Below are 24,869 nucleotides of genomic sequence, written 5' to 3' on the forward strand. Positions count from 1 at the left end.
AATTCTCCAGTAACATATTTAGGAGCTAAATGTAAGTACTGTTAGATTACGAGGCTTGATGGTGGTCTCAGTTGAAGAGGGATATCGCTCTCACGCGCTTTTTGTTCCTAAAACCACATAGTTAAAGAAAGGTTTAATGAAGCCAGGAATATAGCGCCTGCAAAAAGACATACCAAACATAACGATTTCATTTATTTGGCATGCGATATTACTGTCACCTGTTGATAAAGCCGCTAGCGACTAACATTTTCTTCTACGGAATGAAGAACGTCTACTTCCTGCCGTGCAAGCTAAAACAACTTCTTAAAGATAAATAAATGAAAAAGTGTCACCTTTCAGCATGAGAACAGTAGCTGAATAAATATGATACAGTATCAGTCTGCTGCTTACTGATCATAGGTCAATGCTTATGTGAATGTGTACATATTTGGGAAAACTTTTACTGTGTTTGTCGAAAAGCAGTGGAAAATGAGAGCCATGAAAACCTAGCTCCAGTTTTAAAATTCTCACCCGCAAAATACAGATTGAATCTAGGCGAGCTCCCCCTCACCACTGCACTGGTATAGTAAGCACTGTGCCAAAATAAGGAAAATCTAGTGCACACGGTTGTCCCAGAGCCTTATGGAAGTTATGGTGCACCTAAAGAATAACAGCAACAACACAAAGAACACTTTTATGAATGTTTGCTTGACAGTGACTCGGGATCATGTGCTTGGGCAGAAAGCACTAGTAGTGATTTGCAGCAGGTACTTTGCATTAGGGAAAGGAGTAAAGAAATAATAGATGCGCGGTTACAGGTATTCGCATAAATATCTGAACACATAGGTGACTTCTAAATGCCGCCTGTCTTGGACGATGGGTGCGACAGCGACAAGAACGTTGATGCAGTCACACTGGTCTGGTGTCCAGGACATGTAACAAAAGCAATTGTAACTTTATATTTTGAGACCTGCACAGAGACAAAAACGCCCTAAAAGCCGCAGCGGGCTTTAAATCAGTTTTATTTTTAGCGAAACACCTGTTCGCAATCAGCTAGAATTAGGATTGTGCAGTAGCCTCAATATTAACGCAAAATCGCATCCTCTCTTGTGTATCCAAAATAAATACCGATACTCTAATGCTGCACTTTTTATTGTAGCTTTATCCTTACCCGAAAGTTTTGATTTACGTTCACCTAGGAACCACGGTATTTAAAATCATCTCTACAACCACCCGGCAGCGTGGTGGCTGCATTCGAAAATACGCATGCCTCTGCAATTATTTTGTTTCAAAGAAGTTGGCCGCACTAATTCCCTTATAAAAGAACTAACACTAACAATTTTCTGAAGAAAAATATGTTATAAATGCACTCTTTTTTTTTTCTCTTTCAGAACATGTGCGAACATCATGATGAGAGCGTATGTATTTAAGACAAGTTCAACCTTTCCTCGTCGTTGTTGCAAATGGGCTTCAAAGTATTCGAAAATGTTATCTGCAATTTTACAACGCACTATAATTTTGATTGTCTGTTGTAGAGGAACGCCTAAACCATGTTTGTGCTGGCAACGTTTGATATCTCTCGATAAAAGCTGGGTTAGCCCGAGAGAAAATAGTCAGTACTTTGTGCCAAAGATTGCTTTTTGAGTCACAGCAAAACTATACAAGACAATTTGTCTCTACAGCGTCGCTAGTGCTTATGCAACAGTTCCAAGGGTTGTAACCATTACTTTATATTTCAACTAAAATACATAATTTTTGCGGTGTTCTCTATCAAAATTGCTACTTCCGTGTTTTAATAGTTCTTGTTGACTTACAATAATACAATAAAATGATAAATGCATCACACGAGCGTTAAGTGTCCATGACTGGAGACTATTTAGGGTTGAAACAACCCTAAATATATATATATATATATATATATATATATATATATATAAACAAGAAAGGTTATAGATCGTGTCAAGAACACATATTGCGGTCGACAGCTTCAAAACCGCCTCAGAAGAAATCGGCAGCCGTCATCACTAACTGCAGTTCTCGAGGATAGGAAACAACAGGGACAGAAAGAAAACGTTTGCTACAGAAGAAGGCGCTTTCTTGCAACAGACAATGCCTCATGCGGTACCAATTCCTATTCTGCGATTCCATTTCGCTCTCGTGTATGCCTTCTACTTCACGTTGTTGGCCACTAGGGAGACCGAGACGTTTCACTTAGATGCGGAGCTAACTATTCCTCAAAGGTATTCGAGGCCTTCTAGTAAAGCGCGGTTGCTCAAGAAAGAAGATAGGTTTCAAGATTCCATCCGTGTCTGCGCATTCGCGTAATGTTTCTTGAAGAAGGATATGCCTAAGACGGATCACAGCCGCACTGACGGAGAAGTACAATGGCGAAGAATCGGTCTGTCCATTCGTACCAACTTCTCCTCAGCATTGTCCTCATGGAGTCATGGGGGGACGTTATATGGGTCGTCGATTTCTTGAGCTCAGAAGCGAGCTCTTCACTGAGGTTGGAGTTGTCTGCACCTGATTCCACCAGGTTATCAAAATGCTGGCGACTATACTCAAAGAACGTGTTAAATCTTTTGTTAGAAATATTGTCTTCATTGAATTCAAATTGGGAGCAACTCTTTTTAGGAGCTGAGGCAAATATTCTCCGAATTGACGCGTTCACCTTCAGCGTTCTCTTACTGATACCTTACAGGCTTAGCCATAAGGTCCAATTTGCCTCTACGGGCAAAGAGAAGAATATTTCTGGCATCTCTACACTAAAGAAAGAAAAGTTGTTAATCGCAAGCGTGCGGGCCATGTTCTGTAATCTGGCGGAGCATGAGCAAGGGGGGTATGTTTTAAAAAAGTGGGGGATTTGCATATAAATCGTGGTGTACACTAATTAGGCCCCTTTGACGTAGATGCAAGTCGAGGTAACTGAAGTCTGTGGTCCCGTGCCTAGAGATCACGTTTGAGTTACGCACAATCCCCGATGATCTCGTTTCTAAACTTGTTCCTTTACATATATGTACGTGTGATGGTGATGACAAAAATCTACAAAAATCTTACCAGAGTCGCGTTTTTCTTCCCGTATGTTTGCTTTGGTCTAGACGTGGTGTTCGAGTGCAGTAGCCTTGCCGAGGTCGAGCTTTTTTACCTAGAGTGCTTCTCATGCTGGCTGCTTTCGCGATGAATTTGTCAACTGCTGTTTGCTTCTTGACCTAAATGTGTGGCGTTGCTTACCTGGGATCCTTGTCATCAACCTTGTTTTATTTATTCTACATTCCAGCTTACAAAAGGTAGATTTTTCATTGATCCGGAGGAAAGAAGGAATAAAAATGGAACTGAAGCCGAGCAGGGGACGTGAGTAAGGCCCCTATTTTAAAAGGTTTCTACCCACTTTATATAGCTTACAGTTTGAACCCCGAGCGACTTCGAATAGGTCTGCGTTTGCAAGAATGAAGAAATCCACACCCTTGGAATGCCACTCGGTGAAGAGGGCAGTACTTTGTCGCAAAAGAAATTTTGTATTCACGACATAGACTGTATAGCCTCTGCGTTGGTGCTGCATTTAGAACTAACCTCCCTTGAAAGCGCGGTACATTAAATATGGCAGTCGACGATGGCCGAGGATTTCATGCTAATGGTGAGCTGTGAATGATGAGGCAGTTCCCATGTGGACCAAGAGCATGTACTCTTATTCTAAAGCGTCCACAGCATGTAGGTCACTACTTCATAACCTCGTCTCCCACCAAAAGACGCCCCTCACCAGCTTTATCTCAGGGAGAAAAATGAAGTAGATAGTATTTGACAAAAAAGTTTCGCCGCACACTATCTGTCACCACGGAAGAGGAAAAGACGAGAAATGCTTAGGTTGTTACCGCTCCAACACCCGACATTGCTGGTCTTATTGCAATAAAAATGATCTTGATAAAACTAGATGGCATGCTTTTTTTCCCTAACGAAGAATTCCGGGATTCTTGGATGCAAGCTACTATTTCCGCTGATCCTGAATTAGATTTGCCGGCAAATTTTGCCGAAAATTAAGCCAATGTTCAGTATTTCCTGTAGGTTTTATCTCGGGCCAGCAATGATAAACCGTGAAATATTTTTTATATATAGTTGCGTCGTTTAATTTCCAGGCAACGTTAGCGCTGTAATTAGGCCGCTCAACTTCATTATTTTGTCAACACAAACATGCAATCCTGTCAGCAGCATCTCTGCTCTAAAAATATACTATTATGTTTATTTCCGCGCAGCTTTTCATCCCCCAATTTGTTACCGCTAACGAATAATCATGATCATAAAAACATTTCATTCATTACGATGTGAATAAAAGGTTGCTGTAGGCAGCAAAAGAAGTAAATGAAAAGGCGCTCCCCTGATATGTTGTACAAGACACGCAGTGAAGCATGCCTTTATCGCCACACATCACCACATGATGACGCCAAATTCGGCTCAAGCCGCCTACACCAAACGATCACTTGTTCTTATTGCACCTTACCTCAGCTAGGCAGTTTTCTAAAGGCGTCTAGATGGTTTTCACTTACATTAGAAAAAGCACGCGCAAAGAAACAGGAACAGCCGACGATTACAAGCTCAGCACTGCAACCGTAATGTCTTGGTTCACTAACAGACCAGACTCCCTTCTGTGAGCAAACGCGCATCAAAAATGATGGCCGTATACACTCTCGCCAGTAATCTCCAGTGGCGAGCCGCCTGATTACAACTCTCCAAATTATTCTGTGAGAACCGGCCCCTTAATGTTGGTTATGCGGATGCAAGGCATGCCTACCATTTCCGAATAAAATATACTTAGGTCGGCTAATTTCTATTTCGTGCGCACTGATTTGCAAAGCACGGTGCTATTTGCGAGATGCTACAATTGCAGCTGAAAGAATTTTCATAGTTACATTTCCTTTTCCCACTTTATTCAACTGTTTACGGCCGGCGGCTTTTGGCAGGTGGAAATATTAAGGACGTTTTCAGGAATGCTCATTCTTTATCTTAGGGTGGGGTGTAACGCTTTTGGAATAAAGGCATTGGTAGCTTTCGCTGCTTAGTTGGCCTGTAGATATATAAAAAAGACGTGATGTTCATTCAGGGTTACTCTGCGACCGAGGCTTCCTGCAGGCACTCTTCAATAAGTTTGCTGACACAAGCAGCGCCAACTAGCATCCAGCGGTAGCTAGAAATCAGGCGGCCCCAGGCGCATACGCTATGTATCTTGCGGCCGCCATGTTCATTTGCGTTCTGGATCTTTTTATTGAGCGAGAATTACTCATTTTGTGGCTTCACTAAGCTCCTGCGATGCTTCGATGCTAAGGATGCAAAAAATAATAATAAAAAGCGCAGATATTGCTGCGCGTGCCATTGCTTCAATTGCGAAAAGGAGCTGACTGTAACTTATACCGCTTGCATGGGAGACCCTTTTGGAATAACGTAGAGGCATGTAAATAGTGGGTATGCAGCGAGTAAATTAAGTAAAATTAGATTTCTATTCATGGCTCTAATACGTCTCAAAGCGATTCAGTCTCCGAGAGACGCCTTAGTGGAGGGCTCTGGACACTTCTATAACCAGGGGTCCTTCAACGTGCACTGACATGGCATAGCACACTGGTGCCTGGCTCTCACCTTTACCGAAAAGCGTTCGCCGAAGACAGGATTTGGTCCTGCATCGACTCCCGCAGTGAAATTCGTTGGTGTATGGGGTCAGTCACGCACATATGCAAATGTGCGCATAAACTCAAAGCTGGGTGAGCGCCAAAGAGCAGTACAATCTGCTAGGACCGCCCAATGCTGCAGTGGGTGGAGCAATCACTACAGCCCACGATTGATGTCATCATATTTGGCGCCTATTGTAGGCGAACTGCAGGACTGAGTGATATTGACTATATTTAAATGCGGGAAAGGCAACTGAGTAGACCAGTCGCTGTATCAAATTACAGTTGCATTTTATGCAAGGCGAAATACAAATATGCCAGCGTGCTCTAGCAACTGGAACTGAAATATGGCCCCTATATGGAAGGTTAAATTCAAAATAAACTCGAAGCATACAATTACAGATTTGGACTGGCGTTGTTTCCGGTTGATATATTATTCAGACGCCGAAAAGGTAATCTTCTCTGGGTGGAGGCCTGTGATACCCTGTTCATGGAGCAGGAACTTCCAACCTAGTTCCGCTTCAAGAACATATCACGTCGGCTTGTCAAGCTACTCAATACTGTCTCGTTCCAGGCGATACAGAAGAAATCATATCTCTAAAGGCCTCACTTATCGATGCTTTGTCAGCGGGTGTTGGCTTATATTGCGGCTTTCTACACGCCTGCGTTAAAATGGTACAAGAGTCATTCTCGTTTTCGTTTATGAAGCAGGCTAAAGTTGCACAGTGCTTGTAATCGCAAAGGTATCTATACCCGCAACTGCACCTGCATTTTATATCATCCACCAGACAAACAAAACTGTTTTAATTGTATGAAACTGTATAGCTTAACCACTATGAAAATATTGTCGCGCACTTCCCGCGGTTCAGTTTGCTAACCCGATTGTAGCGAGTGAGAAAGCCAACCGAGTCAGTGTGATGCACTTCCCGCGGCTCACCCAATTGTAGTGGGTGAGCCAGTCATCCACGTCTTCCCCAGGCTTGTCATAAACGTGCCGTGGTTCCCCATAAGTCTGTGTGGTGGTCGGTTGTGCTGCTGGTATGGACTGTGATGAAACATCGGCTTGCTTTATCTCCGTTTGTACGAGGGGTAGCTCGGCAATTCTGCATCGGCGATGTAGGAGAGGTTCCGTGTGGATCTATATCCGCAAGCTGGAGCACACTTGTTACGAGGTTCATTTACACGGATTAGGATGCTCTAGCGATTAGCACGCCAAAGTGGACAAACCCAGCTTCCTCTTCCTCTTCTGCTTATCCCGCTGTCACGCGTTAGTAATTATAATATTAACGATGCGCCCTTTACGGTGCGCACACTCCCAGACCACCCTTAGAGTGAGTGGGGGTAGCTGTTCCGGTCGCAAAGGAGATGCCCTCGACCTGCGTGGCAAGCTCAGCCGGAATTCAACGACCTTGTAGTGCCAGAAGGGGGTGGCCGTTTGGTGCCCAGCTATCTCCGATTCAAGCCAGAGTAAGGGTCGCAGTTATAAGTAACAAACAGAACACACTTTATGCACAGCAAGAGACGATACAAGAAATACACAAGAACCCTAAAAATTAACAGACGAGAAATTCACAGAATAACCAAGGCTAAGCATGCAACTACAGAGGTATTCAATAACAGAGAGGCTTTACAACACACAGCAATACACGAGAGAGTCAATAAGCAAACACCGAATTTTTCACCGCTCACTGTTGCAATTCGACGCCTCGAGAGTCACGATGTGGCCGCCATGTAAGACGAGCGCCGCTTCCTCGCAGGTCTGTGGGCCTGCGAGCAGCGTGTGATGAATCACCGTGATCACGCTGATGAATCACTATCATCGCCGGGTGATGAGAAAGAGGGTGACGCCGACGCATACAAAGCTACGCGCTCTCTCGCGCTGAGAAGGAGGCATTTCTGTAATGTAGTCAAAACTTCAATGCGGCGCCGCGCGGGCAGGCTTCGTGCCCCGCCGACTTTATAAATATGTGCGCCAAATTCATGACACCCGTAAAACGTCTTCTTCCTCCAATACAGGATCGCGAGGTGTGCGTGAAAATATTATGCTGCTGCAAGCAAGTGAGAGCAAAAACTGGCTATCAATATCTTGATTAATTTCCTCTCATCTTCGTTTTGGGCTTTAAATGTTTGAGCGTGAGGTGTCAGTGTACTATGTTCTTGAAAAGTTCCGTTTATTCATGTGAAGCTCAACGTCATACGAGTACTTCTCAAGTCGCGAACGGCACGTCGTGATGAGGCCCCTCGTCGACACCTTTCACGTTATGGACATGCCAATTATCGAACAGGAGGCATCGTTTCCCCAGTGTGGATACTCCAAAGTAGCTCTCTCAAAGTATTCGATGGTCCGTTTTTTCATTTTATTGGCTGTGTCAAACAAAACAGTAGAAAATGACGACCGACAAGCTCTTCGCCGTAGCGCGCGAGGGCAATGCAATCGAGCCGACCGCCCCGCGAGGACGTAGGACATGCTGTATTTTACTCCCTAAGGGACCACTTATGTTTCCACAATAATTGCTTTTGAAATAGTTTCAGTTAGCGCCTATAAACAGCTCCAAGGCGTTCAAAATACATTGCCATCCATGTTCCTAGTAAATTTAGAGATTCATATTCTATTAACCTCTAACGTGAAGACATCTGGTCATGTCTTCCGACAACAAAACATTAACTTACACCGATACGCTCAATCCGTAAACCGAGTTGAGAAAACATCCCCTGCTGACCTGCTACAGAGACTGCGTTGCCAATTTTGAGAGGTCTCTTTACTGTGTCATTTCAAGAAATTTCTTTCAATCAGTCCCTCTCAAACATTCTATGCCCCTCGCGCTTAGAGGCGCGCGGGGAATGTACGAGCAGGGTTTTTTTCTGTGGTCTGAATAAGTTCGTGTTAATTCACACGACGATATATTTGGCGTTCATTTCTCTTTTATTTTGTTCTTCAGATGATAGCGGTACTTGTTATGAATGTGTAGTGATGTCCTTCACTACACCCTTTAAATCTGACACGCCATTTGACATACACAAATATTCCTAACTCACCTGATTTGATCATGTACGCGGATGATACCAATATTTTTTTTTACCGACTGTGCCTTGTCTAGATTAGAAATTGCGGTCAGTGAATATTCAAACAATTTAGAGATTTGGTTTACGGCAAATAAACTCAGTTTGAATCTTAATAAGACTACATACATCATATTTAGGCCAATCAACATCAATCTACAATCCAGTATAGTAATTAAATATAACAGCAACGTTATAAAGCAAGTTACGAATAACAAGTTTCTAGGCGTTTGGTTCAATAAATACCTTTCATGGAATACGCACATTTTAAATTTAGTAAAATACTTGAGCAGAATTATAGGATGTCTTTACAGAATTTCTAATTTGGTACCCGTTTGGTTAAACATTGCAATTTATTATGCTCTTTTTTACTCCAAACTAACATAGTGTATTCTCATATGAGGAACCACAACTTCTACAAATATGAATAAGTTGATTGTTGTCCAAAAAAAAGCCCTTTGAGCTATTCAAGGTTATTACGGTATACCGCGCGACTTGCGTAGAGAACCCTTATTTAAAAAATATGGCATATTAGCCGCTCATCAGATTTACTACTTTCTTCTTCTGCAGTACACTCACCATAATAGGCTGTATACTACTCTACCTGATAGATCTACAGTAACGTATGATCTGCGAACACGAAAAAAAACTTGTACCTATTACTCGAAGAAACTATGGAAAACAGAAATTAACTTTTCAGGTGCCATCCCTTATCCACAACACACCAAATGTGGAATTTTCACTGGCACCTAAGGTATTTAAACAGAACGTAAAACAATATTTAAATTAATATCTCCTATAATTTCAATGGTGGCAGTAACTGCATTTTTCTCATATGCAATCTTTTTTGTGTAAATATATTTTGCTATAAAATATATGTTATTGAGTGAGTGGTCTGTTGATTTGAATATCCAATGAATACTGCATGTATTGATACCTTTTATATATTGTATGTAAGTGTTGAATGTTTTTTTTATATATTTTATATACACTAGAGGTGTGTGCTGTTGTCTGCAGTTGTCTGCTGTTGTCTGTTTTGGGAGCCAAGGCCTAGTCAGGCTTGTCGCCTTTTGCCTTGGCTTCCCATTTCTTTTAAAAGAAAGGAATAAACTCCAAATTCAATTCCAACATACGGAGTGTACTAATAGGCTGGCATCTAAAATAGGCATGTATCCACAGAAGTAAATTAAATCTATTGTGAATCTATTTTGCTGTTCACTGTGTAACTCTGCGGCACTGGAGCATCCATCTGTATTATGCGATAGAAGATCAACTGTGGGCATGGCTATAATGTTCCGATTTAACAAACTGTATGTTTTAAATCAAATATAAGTATCATAACCCTAGACATATCTGGCAGATCATCTAACTTGTGTTTGGCGAATGTTAGCGACTGTTGCTTATGTGCCATAAAACCACATATAACTAACTACTACTAAACTGCATGATGGCGCCTGTTTCGCCCGAGAAGCGTACCTGAGTCGGAACATAAGGCCACAATGGCTCCACTGCCGTCTTAACCTCACCTTTCCAAGCATCCGCACGGGTTGATAGCGCCTATCATTTTCACATGATCTCGACTCACCACACGAACAACAAATCGAAAAGTGCTGGCAATCGCTGCTCCCAGCGGCCACTAGCAAGATGGTTGGTTGGTTCACAGGAAGGGAAAGGCGCAGTAACTGTCACACTTGCTCTGTGGACACCTGAACCGCGCCGTAAAGGAAGGGAGGAAGGTGGGAGTGAAAGTGGAAAGAGAGAAAGGGGAGCCGTAGTGGAGGGCTACGGAGTAATTTCGACCACCTGGGGATCTTTAACGTGCGCTGACATCGCACAGCACACGGACGCCACTTCGTTTCGCCTCCATCGAAACGCAGCCGCCGAGGTCGGGTTCGAACCCGGGAACTCCGGCACAGTAGTCGGGCGTCTTACCACTGCCACTAGCAAGAGGAATGCTCGTAATTTGATACACCTGTATGCATCATTTTCTGCTTCCTATCTTAAGGCGGCCTTTGGTTGCAACCTTAGGATAGCGTTCCTAGGACTTCACCTTGCGCATGCTTATTATGCTACAACCTACAGGTCTTGTCCTTTCTGATGCTTTCATATATATGCCTGTTGCATATATAATTATGTGTTTATTTTTTTCGCCTCGCGGTGAAGCAGGCCTGTGTTACTGACACGGCATAAGAAAGTATTTATTTCAATATGGGCGTGGTAGTCGCTGCAGCGTCTCATCAGCGAACGTTCCGTTCTCGCTGTTGCTGCTGGGCATCGAATGCGTCTAGTTTGGCTATGTACGCAAAATAAATTCACCACACATTTTCTCACTGAGGTGCACTGAAATTGCTCGTTTTGTTCCACAAGCTATTCGGCACCTTTTTTGCACCTGCGACCTGTAATTATTCATTTAAGGCGCCTCAATATGCAACTTGATGAATTTTAGAAAATTCAACAGCCGCGTCTGAAGTTTATGTTTCCTTTCATGGTTCTAAAGTTTTAGGCTCAAAACTTTGGCTTCATTTGGTTCACGAGGTTTAACGTCCCAAAGCGACGTTACCGTCGCAGGCAAGGTTAATGAGAGAATCCGTAGTGGAAGGCTCCGGAAATTTTGACCACTCGGTGTTCTTTAACGTGAGCTGACATTGCGCAGTAAACGGGCATCTGGCGTTTTGCCTCCACCGAAAAGCGACCGCCGAAGTCAGGAATCGATCCCGCATCCTTGAGCATACCAGGCAGACTCCCAATATTCCTTAAAGTATGAGCCATACTACTCGGTACATTTTGAGCTCACCACCGCTGTGCAATTTTAAGAAGCGATGTTGAATATGGTTGGAGTACAAAATTGGCAGCGTGTTCATTTAATTTAAGGAGTTTTAAGAACATTATCCGCAGAAAGAACCACCTTGCGTTCTTCACTAACCGATGGCCGAATTTTGGTGCATTTCTACCTTTTCTTGACGAGGCGCACAGTAAAGAGGTTGTGTCAGTGCACGTTAAAGAACCCCAGGTGGTCAAAATTTCCGGAGTCCTCCACTACGGCGTCTCTCATAGCCTGAGTTGCTTTGGGACGTTACACCCCACAAACCAAACCATTACCTGCGCTTTCACGACGTCCATTTCGCGCGACCGGTGAAGGACGCAGCGGTTGGCCCCATGCTAACATTGTTCCCTTAGCTCGAAGTCACGCAGGCGCTAGATGTGAAATACACAAATGCTAAGCAAATACTGAATATGATGCAGCATATGATTTGTCGGACATCTGCGTCAGGGGCATGCCGCTCACTTTATTTCCAGCTAGAGATTAACAGGCACTGTGAAGAAGAAATTTAAAGTTTACGGTTTAAAAGCGATTAAAAATCAAAATGTAATAGTGTCCTCATCAGTTTTGCATTTCAGACTTTTAGGCACAATTATTTAGAAGTCGCCGAGGCCGCCCAATCGAAGCAATGATCTTATTTCTATAAAACCAAAGGAAGTGCATGTTATATTTCGGTAAATGAAAGCTGGTGCAAGTCGATGGCTTGGCGAAGTGCAAATGGGTGTGCATAGATGTCTATTCAGTTTCACGTGGTACAAAATTTTCTGAAATTTTAAATATTTCATTCTCACTGTACTTCTTCTTTGGTTATTAGGTACAGTGTTTTTTGTGATAAATGCCTAAATATTCTCCTGTTCTTTTCTGTAACAGGCAATCTTGCCTTCAAGTTGAAGGACAGTTACAACATACTCTATGCAGAACAAAAATGTTTTATTGCCGCTGTCAAAGAAAGGAAAGACGGTAAGCCACAATATATGTATTACTAGGTAACCCGCTTAGTTGTATGCGCATAGCACCTGAGACAGCAGCCTTGCCTTATCTTTGAAACAGAAAGCAGATAGAATTGTACACTTGTCTGTACATAACTGAGATAAAATGTTCTTTATAAAATGCAAGAAATTGTCTATAAATATTCTTTGGTGAGCCTCGTTGAAGGGCGTATTCTCTATATTTGTATATATTAGTGTGAAATTATTACTTCCAAGTCACCGATTGAGTAAAATGAAATTGGAACCACACCACCAGATGAAAGACAGCTTTTTCCAGTTCTTGAACCCATCACAAAAGTTGAAAATATATTGCTTCTGTGTGGTTTTTTGTAGTAAAGGAGACCTCCTCCAGAGTAATGAAATATGATGTTATTAGCTGGCCGGCGCTTGAGAATAGAATATTTAATCGCACATCAGCAGTATAACCTTCCTATGCATCTAAGCTTAAAAATCAGGTATTGCAGGTAGGGTCGGCTTAATCTTATTATGAAAGAAATTTGTCTTAAGGACAAAGAAGGCGGACATATATTATGATGAGGCTACCGAAAAATATAAAATAATATGCCTCTGCCTGTGCCACTAGGTATAACGGGCTGACAGTCATTAAGTGGAATCTGCAACTGAGGCTAAATATTAAAAAAATGCGTAGTTTTATGCTGCTGTGCAAAGAAGAACTGAAATACGCTTCCCTTCGGAAGCAAGGTAATAGGATCCATTTACATTGTAATGGACTACGTGGGAAAAGCACAGCGTCAATTGTCGGCAAGAAGGCAGGACCACAACCATAAAGCGAAAACCAGAATCAGTCATACTCCTGAGCGATGGATGATGAGCCGATTCTGACCGTTCCTTGTATAATAATAGTTATTAGTTCACGGGAATGGAAAGAAGTATCTGTCACACTTGCTCTGTAAAGACTTGAACGCGCAGTAAGGGAAGGGAGGCAGGTACTAATGAAAACTGAAATAGAGAAAGAGGCACCGTTATGTAGGGCTCCGCAGCAATTTCAGCCGCCTTAGTATATTTAACGGAAATGACGTCGCATAGCATAAGGACGCGTCTTCGTTTCGCCTCCATCAAAACGCAACCCGCGGATGTCGTAATGGAACACGGGTACTCCGGCAGAGTACTAGGACATCTTATCTACTGCATCACCTCGACAGAGTCGCTATATAAAAGGCCTCCGTAATTTTTCGGACAACCTGGGTGCTCTATATAAGAGGGACTGTGTAGAGGACGCATGAGAGCATTTGTTTCTTCGAGAGCATGCCCTCACTACTCGGGGTGCTAACTCGCTTTTCGCATCGATGTCTCCGAATGCCATTCCCCCAGTTAAATATAGGTGCCCACCAAAACGCTAGGTACAGCGCCTTCCGTTTCAGCCAGAACACCTAAACAAATGCAAAAATATCGTAATGAAAAAGCAATGTGACCTTTATTTGAATACTTCTGGGGTACACCCTAAAATTAAACAGCTATTGTACCATCCTTGCCACAAACCTGAACTCCGGCGCAATGGTTGCGACACTTGACGTCTGTACCAATGAACCAGTGTTGAACTTCAAAGCCGACAGATACATAATAATCGAGGCGAAGCGGGAAGGCGTCCGTGTGCTGTGCGTAGTCGGTGCACGTTAGAGATCCCCAGGAGGTTGAAAGTGCTCCGTAGTGCTCCACTATTGCACATCTTTCATTCCTCTTTCATTCCCATTTTTCTGCCTGGCCTCGGAGCGCGGTGAAGATGTTCACCGCGAGAGTGACAGATACCACCCCTTGCCCAAACTCTTCTATTTTTACACTTTGGTCAAAATACATTTTAATCGGTTTAAATACAAGCATAGAAAAATGCCGCAATGAAACGGTGGAATTAAAGCCGCTATCGCGTGTATCCTCCCAAGCATCCTTGGCCGACCATTTACGTGTGGCCGACGTTCGGAAAATGGTCGGCAGCCTACTTAGTCGGCTAGTAAACCACGGCAAGCGGTCGGCCCGTAGGTAGCCGCCAGCCATTTCGGCAAGTAGTTCGCAGCGGCCTTTGGCCCGACTTTTTTGGCGGACTAAATGCCGGGCACGGCGCCAGGTTAATGGCAAGAGTGCGGCAATGCGTTGGCCCGACTGTTGAGGCGGTACATTGAAAAAAAGTTATGAAGAGCACGACTGCTACTGTTTTTTAAATTTGCCTGTTACTTGGCTTTGGTTTTTCGCGATGTTATGTAATTTGCGCTTAGTATGGAACAAAATGATACATGCTATTCAGTGTAAATGTTTTGTTACATTAATTAATGCTATTGTTTGTTTAACTTGTCGCTCACATTTTTAGTGAACCTTATAGCTGTTAGTAAAATTATTTACCGAGTTCTGAAAAAGAGCAAGCCACAAGGTGACCGCGATTTCATGTGTAGATCATGTCATTATACTGTTTACTTATTACGAAGCGCAGCTGTAGGTGCTGTAACATCAGTTATATTTTGGCGCACAAGCTCCGTACACCCCATTTAGCCCGTATCACTCACTGAAATGCGTCCGCTATATGGCAAGGCACTTGAGTAGACGTAACTTCTCGTTGTAAGGGAGGAGAAGGCTATTGTGTAAAATAAAAGAAGCGGGCAGAAGAGAAAAAGCACACGGGGGCAGAAATTATGCCACTGGTAAGCCTTGGCCGCGGCGAACGCTCCGGCAGGCAAGCAAAGAGACGAATTCTAAAAACACTACTTCGCAGCAGGAGAAGAGAAATGCGTACACGGAGGGAGACCCGGACGAAACAAAACCGACCTCACGCTCGGACGTTTCGAAGGAAGGGCGGAAAAGAGGGGGGAAATGGTGGGAGGGCGGGGCAACTGTGTCACCCCCGCAGCTCGAAAGTTGGTGGCGAGCGTTCCTGACTGGGCGAGGGAAGAGATGTATACACGCCGACTTTGAAGAGAGCATGCAGTTTTGTGGTATTTGTATACTATTTTTGAAGGAGCTCTTTTCGAACAAAGTTGTCTTACGATCAAATACATGAAGAAAAAAAAAAACGAAGGAAAATGATTATTGTCCAGGTTCATACTTTTTTTCTCAAAACAGTCTGGTAAAGCTAAGAGCCGCGAGAAAACGGACCAGCGTCCTTGTCATTTGGTTTTGTTTCTTTGCGTGTGGCCCATTCATCCTCTTTTACGACCTGCCGGGGTGGGACGGGCGGCTCTTTTCATTTTTTTTTTTTTTCGGAAGTCGGAGGGGCGCATTTTCGCAGCTAGCGGTCCGATTCTACACCGGAAACTACCCCCCTCTCCTCCCCCGCTTCTTGTCAACAATTCTTGGAAAACTCGGCAGCTTGTGCTCGTGGGTGCGTGCGTGCTTTCAAGTTCATTGCAGAAGTGTAGAGCGCGACCAAGAGACGATCTCGAGCGCGCGAGGACGCTGTACGTGCGAACGAAATGTTGGAAATGTAAGCGCGTTTTCCAAAGTTGCGCGTTATTAGTTAAAATTACAAGACAGTCAACTTTGTTACCTTCAATAACTAGGCGCTGGACAACCAGACCTCTTTTTCATCCGCATTTATATACTGTCAGGACAAGTGACTGTAGTAGTTTTCAACCGCTGTATCCTTTCAGTAACTCCGCCAAGCCATCCTGAAGTAACGCGCTCCTCCGGCGCGTTTGGACACAAAAAATCGAAGATGCTCCGCTTTTTCTGTTTTTTTTTTGTTCCTTTTTCTTTTTGCTCAAAGAATGGGAGTGTGGTTTAATAGGAACGAAACAGTTGATTTTTATTTATTTTATTAGTATTTTGCTTTTGTTTTACAGATTGTTTTGAATTATGGCTTCTATATTTTCTTGCTTGTTACTGTCCACTCCTGGTCCGCGAGAGACATATTTTCTCAACGCATCCTGCATATCAATATGAGTTTGAGACCCCTATGTTAGACAGAGTGATTGAAAATTAAGAATATTTATTGAGAGCTACACGAGGTACGCGCAATAAAAGAAGCTAATTGAAAAGAATTCTTTCCTGAAGCAGCTGCCGCAATTTCGGGTTTTTGTTGTGGCTTGCAGACTAATAATATGGAGAACTTTTAGTTTTAAGGCGTGAACATGTATCGGAAGTGATTAAAGCGAATTATCTGTCGTACGTACTAAGCCGAGAGATCGCTTGTAGAATAGCCCTGCATATGGAAGGAATGCTGCATAGGTCCAGAAACTTAAGACTTCTGCTTGAAAAGTACCGGGATAAGAGAGTAGAAACGATCATGACGTCATAGGCGTGAACTTCAACCATTTACATAGCAGGGAACCAAAGAAATCTTATTGATAAACATGGAAATAGCAAAGCACACTGGGACAATAAATAATGTTTCAGTAAAACAGCAAACAGTACCGAACATATAAGGTAGCGGCAAGAAATATATAATGCAGTGAGTTTCTGGTCACACGTTGTATATCAATAATGCGCAGCTGCAACAGGACTCCATCGGGAGCTCTGACCCCTTAACAAATTTCCAGACAGTCGATTGCTCGATCCTTTGTGCTCACACATATACGCGTGAGCCGCAGGCTTGCGTCTTTCAAGACAAGAACCCAGTTCAAATCACTTCGATGTACAAAGTGACCTTCCTGAGGTGGATGTGCCGCGTCAACAACCTCCGGATAAAGCTTTGCTCTCCAAGAACTAACAGCTGGCTATATCTAGGTGAGACGCACTAGCATGGGGAACAGTAGACAAGACAACGGGGTCACCGAAAGAATACGATCGACCGCGTTCCTATTCTGCCAAATGATCAATCCCACGGACTTCACTACACGTTGTTCGAACGCTTCGCGCGGCCTTCCACTGTGCGACGAAAAAACTCACGGCGCTAGGCAGCGGAATGTCCAAGCTGCGACGCAGTCCTTAAGGACACGTGTGTGAGACTCGACCTGACCAAAGTTGATACTGTGCGGATCAATATGCCAGCTGTAAAGCCTGTCTTAATTTGGTGGGGATCGAATACGCCACACTCAGTGCGCCACCGAAAGTCTCTTAGAGCATGCGGGAGATTGGGTGCAACAGGCGTCTCCCACTTCGCATACGTTTGGCACATATGTATAGGGGCGCTGAATAGCAGAGCGCTTCGCAGAGATTAGATACTGCTATGGCTATCCATGCTCCGTCTACAAACATCTCCTCTAACTATGCGAACACGTGCGCCTGCTTCCCCTGACCATGCACTACAAGCATCTGCCTTCTACTTCCAAGCCAGTATAAAAGTTAAGGCCGCCCAACGTAACCTATGTGATCCACTAACTCGCGGATACCCGATAGCGCACAACAAAGGGCATAATGAAGACAAGGCGGAACCCAGATAGGCGCCACCACCTAGCTATAGTGAAAATATAATCAAAGTAGATTGACTTTGCAAGAGGAATCCACAAGAAAACACGTGCTAAGTCATGCAGGGTCGTATCATTGGGAGGCTGGATCAATAAACAATCAAGGAACGCAGATGTGGGAAAGTTGGCACCTGTGTGCACTAGGCTTTATCAGAAGTTTCGCGCATACGTTAATTAGCTATAACTTTAGGATGAACAAGATGTCCGAGATTATTGAGTTAATAGTCTATCCCGACATCGGCACGAAGCCGTGTGTGACGCATGCACGTACGCACGCACGCACTTACGCACGTCTGCAGTCGCACAGAGTAAATTGTTCCACGACCTTACACAGTAGTACGATGGAATAGTTAATAATATTTGAAAGAACGAAATAAAAATTAGGGGGACGCTCAAGCTTCCCCTTAACATTCGACGGGATACAACGCCTTCTCATTCTTCTCTCTATCTCTCTATTTCGATGGACAACCGCAGTTAATTGTAAATTGGTTATAGGAAAGTAAAGGCGCAGCATCTGTCACAGATCCCGGTGGGAACCTGGACCGCATCTCCATATTTACTACCACATTCCGAATATTTCAGACAAAACCCGACGATACTCAAGCGAAAACCGGGTTAGCGAGGTGGCTTTTGGACCAAATGAGCTGTAACGCTTCGCATATATACATATATGCTGCACTCTCGATAGACGAAACTCGAGTATATTGCCGACATGCGGATAAATGGAACAGCTTGGGACAAATATTTGCACGCCTCAGTTAAAACACGGGGATTAGGAAAGCTTTATTCCTTATATATCAATATGCCGAGGCCGACTGTCTTTATCCAGAACACAAATGTGGTCCTGATAGTTTTCAAATAAAAATGAAAGGCACGCAAAGAGCCGATCGCCCGGACGATTCGCCTGCGAACACAAGCATTGTGCAAGAAGTAACCTTTGGTTCTTTTGAGAAAATTCAAAGGGATTGCGTTTTGAGAATCCCGCGCAACATGACGAGGATCGATCGGCTCCTGCACCAGTGGCGGTCTACCTTGTTAAATTCTTCAACGTCAGCCTCACACGCAGAAATATGGTATGAAATGCCAGAATATATATAAAGTTCCTCGAATCCCCTTTTCCCCAGCCGCGTATTCACTGCTGCTATATTATATCACTAAATAACATTGTGCATATCAAAGTAAAGTCTCCTGCAATACAGCAGGTTTCCCCTCTACGTTCCATGAGGCAGTCGGCTTAGCAGGAGAAAAGTGGAAAATTCGTATCATTGAAACAGCTATTTTTATGCAACATTGAGTTATACCGCGTGCATGATATATATTGACACTATATCATTTGAGCCTGCTGATAGAATTATACATTGCGCAACAGAAGGTGAAATTAACTGTTATTTATACATATTTTGAAATAAAGCTTTAACCGCGCGCTAATTGAGCCGCAGCGGGTATGGTACACTCTGTAGTTGATCGCGAGTTGTCATGAACTTATGCTTGAATTTGTGAACTGGTAGGCGCTGATTGTCTGTTTGAAGCATACTTAGTATTAAGTGCCTAAGATTTGCGCGGTAACTGCTGTGAACCTACGAATGTAATTGTCCATTTTTTTTATGGTTAAATGGTAACCTCTGAATTTAAACAACCTCATCATAAAGTTAACCTATAACGTAACCCTAAGCAAACCCACGGTAAACCGAAGAGATCACGTGCCTTTAAGGTTTATATGTTAACCGTCAATTACTTTTGCCAGTGCCCTCGAAACCTATCAATCCTAAACGCCCTTAAATTCGTTTCGCAGCCTCCGTGAGTTTACATTTCGTACGGGGTCAAGAAAAGAGGCGGTGAGCTTTTATGAGCTTTCATCCGGATCCGGTGCACTTTGCCCTGCAACCTTCTACTGATTTTCATGCATCCCTAAAACAAATGGACAAAATATATTTTTGTCAGAAACTTGCAGCAGTTACTATGTGGCTCAATCGGTATTTACCAGCTTGAGCTCGAGGTCACGGGCTTTAGTCGAGCTGCAGAAGCCGCATTATGATGGAAACCAAACGCGAAAACGGAAATGTGGTTTGCGATTAATATGACAGCCCGAGGGACTCTAAATAACCCACGTACTGCTTTGGGAAGTATAAATCCGCATGGACTATGTAATCTCTGCAAAGGCACTCATAATATACAGTGTTCTGCAACTTGACCGTCTTGGAAAAGTTTCCAAGACGGTTCCGATAAAGTTGCTGAACACTATATACATAGCCAGGTCTTGCTATTTTGGCTAAATGAAGCTGCAGGTGTTCTACTGCCCCACACTTGGTTTATGTGGAAGATATTCGGTTAACAGAACATTACATACATTCACTCCAAGCCATATTTTTTTCATGCAAAGAACTACAGCCGCTGGTATCAAGACGGGGGCTCTACAGAAGCCGTAGAAAAAGGAAAAGAAAAGAAACTACCTCGACGCTTCTTGAACGACGAGGGAGGGGGGGGGGGGGGGGGGCGTAAAAAAGAAAGAAAACTGCTTCTCGCTGCGCGGGACCCGCTGTCCCCCATCGGTCCATCTCTTCTCCCTGCGGCAAAGCGGAAAGAGCCACGGGGAGGCGAAAGGCATCGAGGCACCCTACCGCGGGGGGCGACAGGAATGCCGAAGCAGAGAGAAATAGCGGGAAAAAGAAAAAAAAAAAAGAATTGCATGCACCGCAGACAGGGAGATTCTCCCTGCCTTTGCAGCTTCTCTCCCCCCCCCCCCCTCCTCCCTTCTTGAGGTCACGTGGCCAAAAGGCGGGAAAACACATCCCGCGCGAGCTAAGATGCGCGGCACCACTCAGTCGACGGCCAGCCTCCGTGAGTCCGTGTGGGCGCGCGCGATGCCTACTGCCTAATTTTATCGTCCGCTTTTATTTCGCGCAAATTCAATCTGTCTCAACCTCCTGCAGCAGTCAGCGTTTGAAAAGAACAGCCCATATATGTAGCTGATGATTGCAGCCGCTCTGTACAGATTCTTCGTGCCGAAGTTCACCAAAACATGCGTAAGTACATGATCTTTCGGTCTTGATCAGAGGAGCTTTTTGCTAGATTCGATATTATACTGAACATAATAATGTATTGTTTTGGAGCATATGTTTGTCTTGTTATATACTCCTTGCATCTTTCTTCAAATATATATATATATATATATATATATATATATATAATTGGTGTGGGCGCTGAACGCGCAGGAAGACTTGCTGAGCCGTTTGGAAACAAGGCTGCGGCTGGCTGCGGTGGCAGAATTGGCTCATTTTGCTGCAGTCTGGGTCCTTGGGTATCTCCTGTCCCAAAATGCTCGCCTTTTAATATGGAGGGACACTCACTATACCGATCAGGTAAGTCCAATTAGCACACATTTTGTTCAATACGACAATATACTGCAACTGTTTCTGGAGCGCGTATATATATGCGCATCTTATTACTACGTACATTTTTTTTTTTTTTTTTATAATCGATGTGTGCGCATTTCGCTCTGATTGCGCAGGAAGACGTGCTGAGCCGACTTGGAAACGATGCTGCGGCGGTGGAATTAGCTCTTTTCGCTGCAGTCCGAGGTCCGATCTCCTCTGCCCCAAAACGCCCGTCTTTCACTTCTTCACATCGAAGTGCATGCACTGACATGTATACCGACCAGGTAAGTCAAATTATCGCTGATTTTCTTCTATACGATAATGTACTGCAACTAATTATGTATTGTTTTGAGACTTATGCGCATCTTGTTACTGTAAATGCATATTTTGTAATTGGTGTGCGCGCCTTGCGCTGATCGTGCAGGGAGGCGATATCAGCTGATCTGGAAACTGGCTTCGACAGTGGAAGCTCGTTTCGCCGAAGCCCGAAGTCCTTGGTCTCCTCTACACTAAAACGCTGGTCTTTCGCTTCTTCATGGCGGTGCACTTGCCGGACAGGTATTAGCGCTGATTTTGTTCTATCCGACTCACATCGATGGGACGCATGCAACCCAGTTAAATGTCAAATGCTATCACTGATATAAATATTGCAGCACCCCTCGCCATAGGAGCGATCAGAAGCTGTACTAGCATCATCGCTACTGCCAAGCAAGCTCGTGCCAGGACTGAGTACCAGATTTATGCCGTGTTTATTATTATTATTTTTTTTTTCTGCTGTAATGATGTATATACGTGAAAATTGATGATTAAGTGATGCGGTGTGCTGGCAAGGTAAGTGAGCAAGTGCGTTCATTTTGTGGATTTTGGAATTATATATGTGATGCACACAGATCTGAGCCGTTTCACATTGATTTTGCTCTGTGCGCTTGCTTTCTGGACAAGCAGTTGTATTTTCATCGTGCGGATTATTTCCTGGTGCTTACATGCTCATGAGGTGTTCAGCTAACTTGTTTCAAGCTTTAAAAATTTAGAACGGGTTCTATAAGCTTCTAAGAGTTGGGCTGTCTAAATAGCCGTCTTGGCTGATGAGACAATTTTTAAAATAATGCTCGGTTGTTAAATAACGAAAATAAATCAGATGACTTATCGTTAAATATCCGGTCGCTTTTGCTGTAAAAGTTCCATCTAGTTTGAGAAAATTAAGCTGTATTCTACGGAATAAACTTATTGTAGGTTTCATGTAAATATCGCGGAAACTGTTTGTTCTGCCGCGTTGGAATCCCTCATACGCGCTCTATGACAAGCGCGGACACTTGGTTTTGCTAGAACTATTAAATTGCAGCATTAGCATGCAAGAACGCGCTTCGGGAGGATAAGGTATGAGTGCGCTACGGTTGCAAATTGCAACATCATGACTCCAGCAAAACAAAGTGATCGCGCCTTTCTCGCGGATTCACGGATCCTGATTACCTATTGCGGCTTTGCGCTAATGCGTTTTCAGTAGGGTCGCATGAAGTCAAGCGCATAAAATATATTGGTGTGATAGTGCAGTTGGTGGCAGTGAGCAGACATTATTTTTTCTACCTTTTCACCCTATATTTGCCTGCAATGTAAAAGTGTAGGCGAAAAGGAAATATTTAATTAAAACACTTTTCTTCATACAGCTGACCAAGATGGAACCTGCCGCAGATCCGACCAGTCGCAGACATCAAGTGGTCGACAGGCTGCCAAAAGAAGGAGACCAAGCCTCAAGCCCATCTTCCATATGTGGCACACGCGCAGTCATATATATATATATATATATATATATATATATATATATATATATATATATATATATATATATATATATCCACGCTTATTAAAAAGCAAATCGCGAGCTTTTTCTGAACGCTGTTGACAAATAAATTTTTCACCAAATACTGCAGCTTTTGTTTCTTCATGGCATCAGAAAAGCTACTGCTTTTCTTGATGCATTTGTATGTGCTACCCCGTTATATATGCATGGGCCACGATATATTAAATGCATGGCATGATACTTGCACGAGGGGCGATGCCGGCCACTAACCGGCGTCGGGAAGCAACCGGCCGACGTACGGTCTTTCGTCAGCAAAATGCTAGGGCAGACGAGCGGCCGACCATTCAGTAACGCTGGCAGACGGCAGGCCCACGTGCGGCAGGTGCTCGATCACGTCGGGCCAAAAGGTCGGGCCGTAGTCGATTGCCGAAAATCGGCCGACGTTAGGTCAGTGTCAATCCCCGACGCCGGCCCTCATTCGGGTGCCGAAGGTCGGCCGGCCACTTTTCGGTCGGCGAGAAAGGTCGGCCCTACCTTTTGCCACACACTTTTTTTTGCTTGGGCTTAGGGTAAGTTCGCTCTGTTCTCATGAGTCAAAACGGCAAGCGTGAAAACTTGAAACCTGAACATGAAACCTAACCTTGCTAAACCACACTCAATGGAGTCTTCACTCTTATAACTAAGTTGAAGACACGCTTAAACCGCCACCTTTTTTTGCCTTTTTTATTCTCCTTTTCAGAGCGCAGCTCTTTGGCGCCTGTTCCTGGGTTTCGCGTTGTTGCCGCCGCCGCCGTCGGCACCGTCTCTCGTAAACAGCTCCCTTTTAACTATCACCTTCCTTCCTTTTCTTACGGTGCTATTCAGGTGTGCGTAAATACTAATGTGACAAATACTGCGCCTTTCCATTCCTGTGAAACAATTGTGAAAGGCACGCTCCAGAGCTGAAGTGGAAGACGTGGCCACACATGGTACACACTGCAAAGATAATAATTCATGAATAAAGCGAGCGCCCACACCGAACTGCACGGTAGCGTGTTCTGTAATCTAGAATTCACACACTCACCGTGAAAAGCATCATATTTTGATGTATTTTGCGTATATACAGCTAGTTCACCCTGATAAAAAAAAAACCTTTGCTTAACAAAAAAATGTCTCCATTGGCGTCGTTTAAGTATTAAGCTCTTTGGCATCCGTTTCTGGGTTTCGCGTCGTCGTCGTTGTCGCTGTCGTCTCTCGTAACCATTTGTCTGTAATTGTACATACATGGCTTCCTCAAATTCTTTGCTTCAATCTATCGAAAAGCTGAAACAGCTGATGCGCTGCGCTCAAATTTCGCATTAGGAAGTACCGTAATCGTGGCCAATGTTTGTTCACTACTGGCTCTGCAGCGTTTAGACTATTCCACACCTTTCTAAGTGAATTTAAGTTTTCTTAAATGTATATTGCACAGCCTTATTACAGTGAAAGCCTCTACAAAACATTAATAAATCTGAAAACTAATGCGGTATAGATTGCTTCCCGGAGGATCCACGCTTTGTTTGGTTACCATTCACCATTTTACGCCGTTTCTGAACTAGTGCGTAATTTTGCCTCACAATATACAGGCAAACGAAAACTGAAACACCATAGTAACCGACAGACCGGATTCCATGCACGAAGTTGTTTATTTAACAGCATCAATTTTTCTCTGCTCATTGTCATGGTGACCGCAACCCGATCAGCACTGGTCAATTCTTTTTTTCGCCTTTATACACCGAGCGAGCATATTTTTTTTTTTTTCGAAGAGTTTGCCACAAGGCATAAGTTGAGAAAGGGGGAATGGGATGCAGGAGATAGAAAGTTAAAAGAA

General features: G+C 43.7%; 1 long non-coding RNA gene across 1 annotated transcript; it reads left to right on the forward strand.

The window, feature by feature from the left end:
• The first annotated feature begins 15,781 nt into the window (after nucleotides 1-15,781).
• LOC146189276 (uncharacterized) lies at nucleotides 15,782-22,932 on the forward strand. Its single transcript, XR_014707282.1, has 5 exons — nucleotides 15,782-15,927; nucleotides 21,061-21,207; nucleotides 21,357-21,506; nucleotides 21,647-21,780; nucleotides 22,887-22,932. It is a non-coding gene; the product is annotated as an uncharacterized LOC146189276 (long non-coding RNA).
• Nucleotides 22,933-24,869: the final 1,937 nt, after the last annotated feature.

This window comes from Amblyomma maculatum, chromosome 5 (genome assembly GCF_055883805.1).
Source record: "Amblyomma maculatum isolate TAMU_Amacu chromosome 5, ASM5588380v1, whole genome shotgun sequence".
Classification (NCBI taxonomy): domain Eukaryota; kingdom Metazoa; phylum Arthropoda; class Arachnida; order Ixodida; family Ixodidae; genus Amblyomma; species Amblyomma maculatum.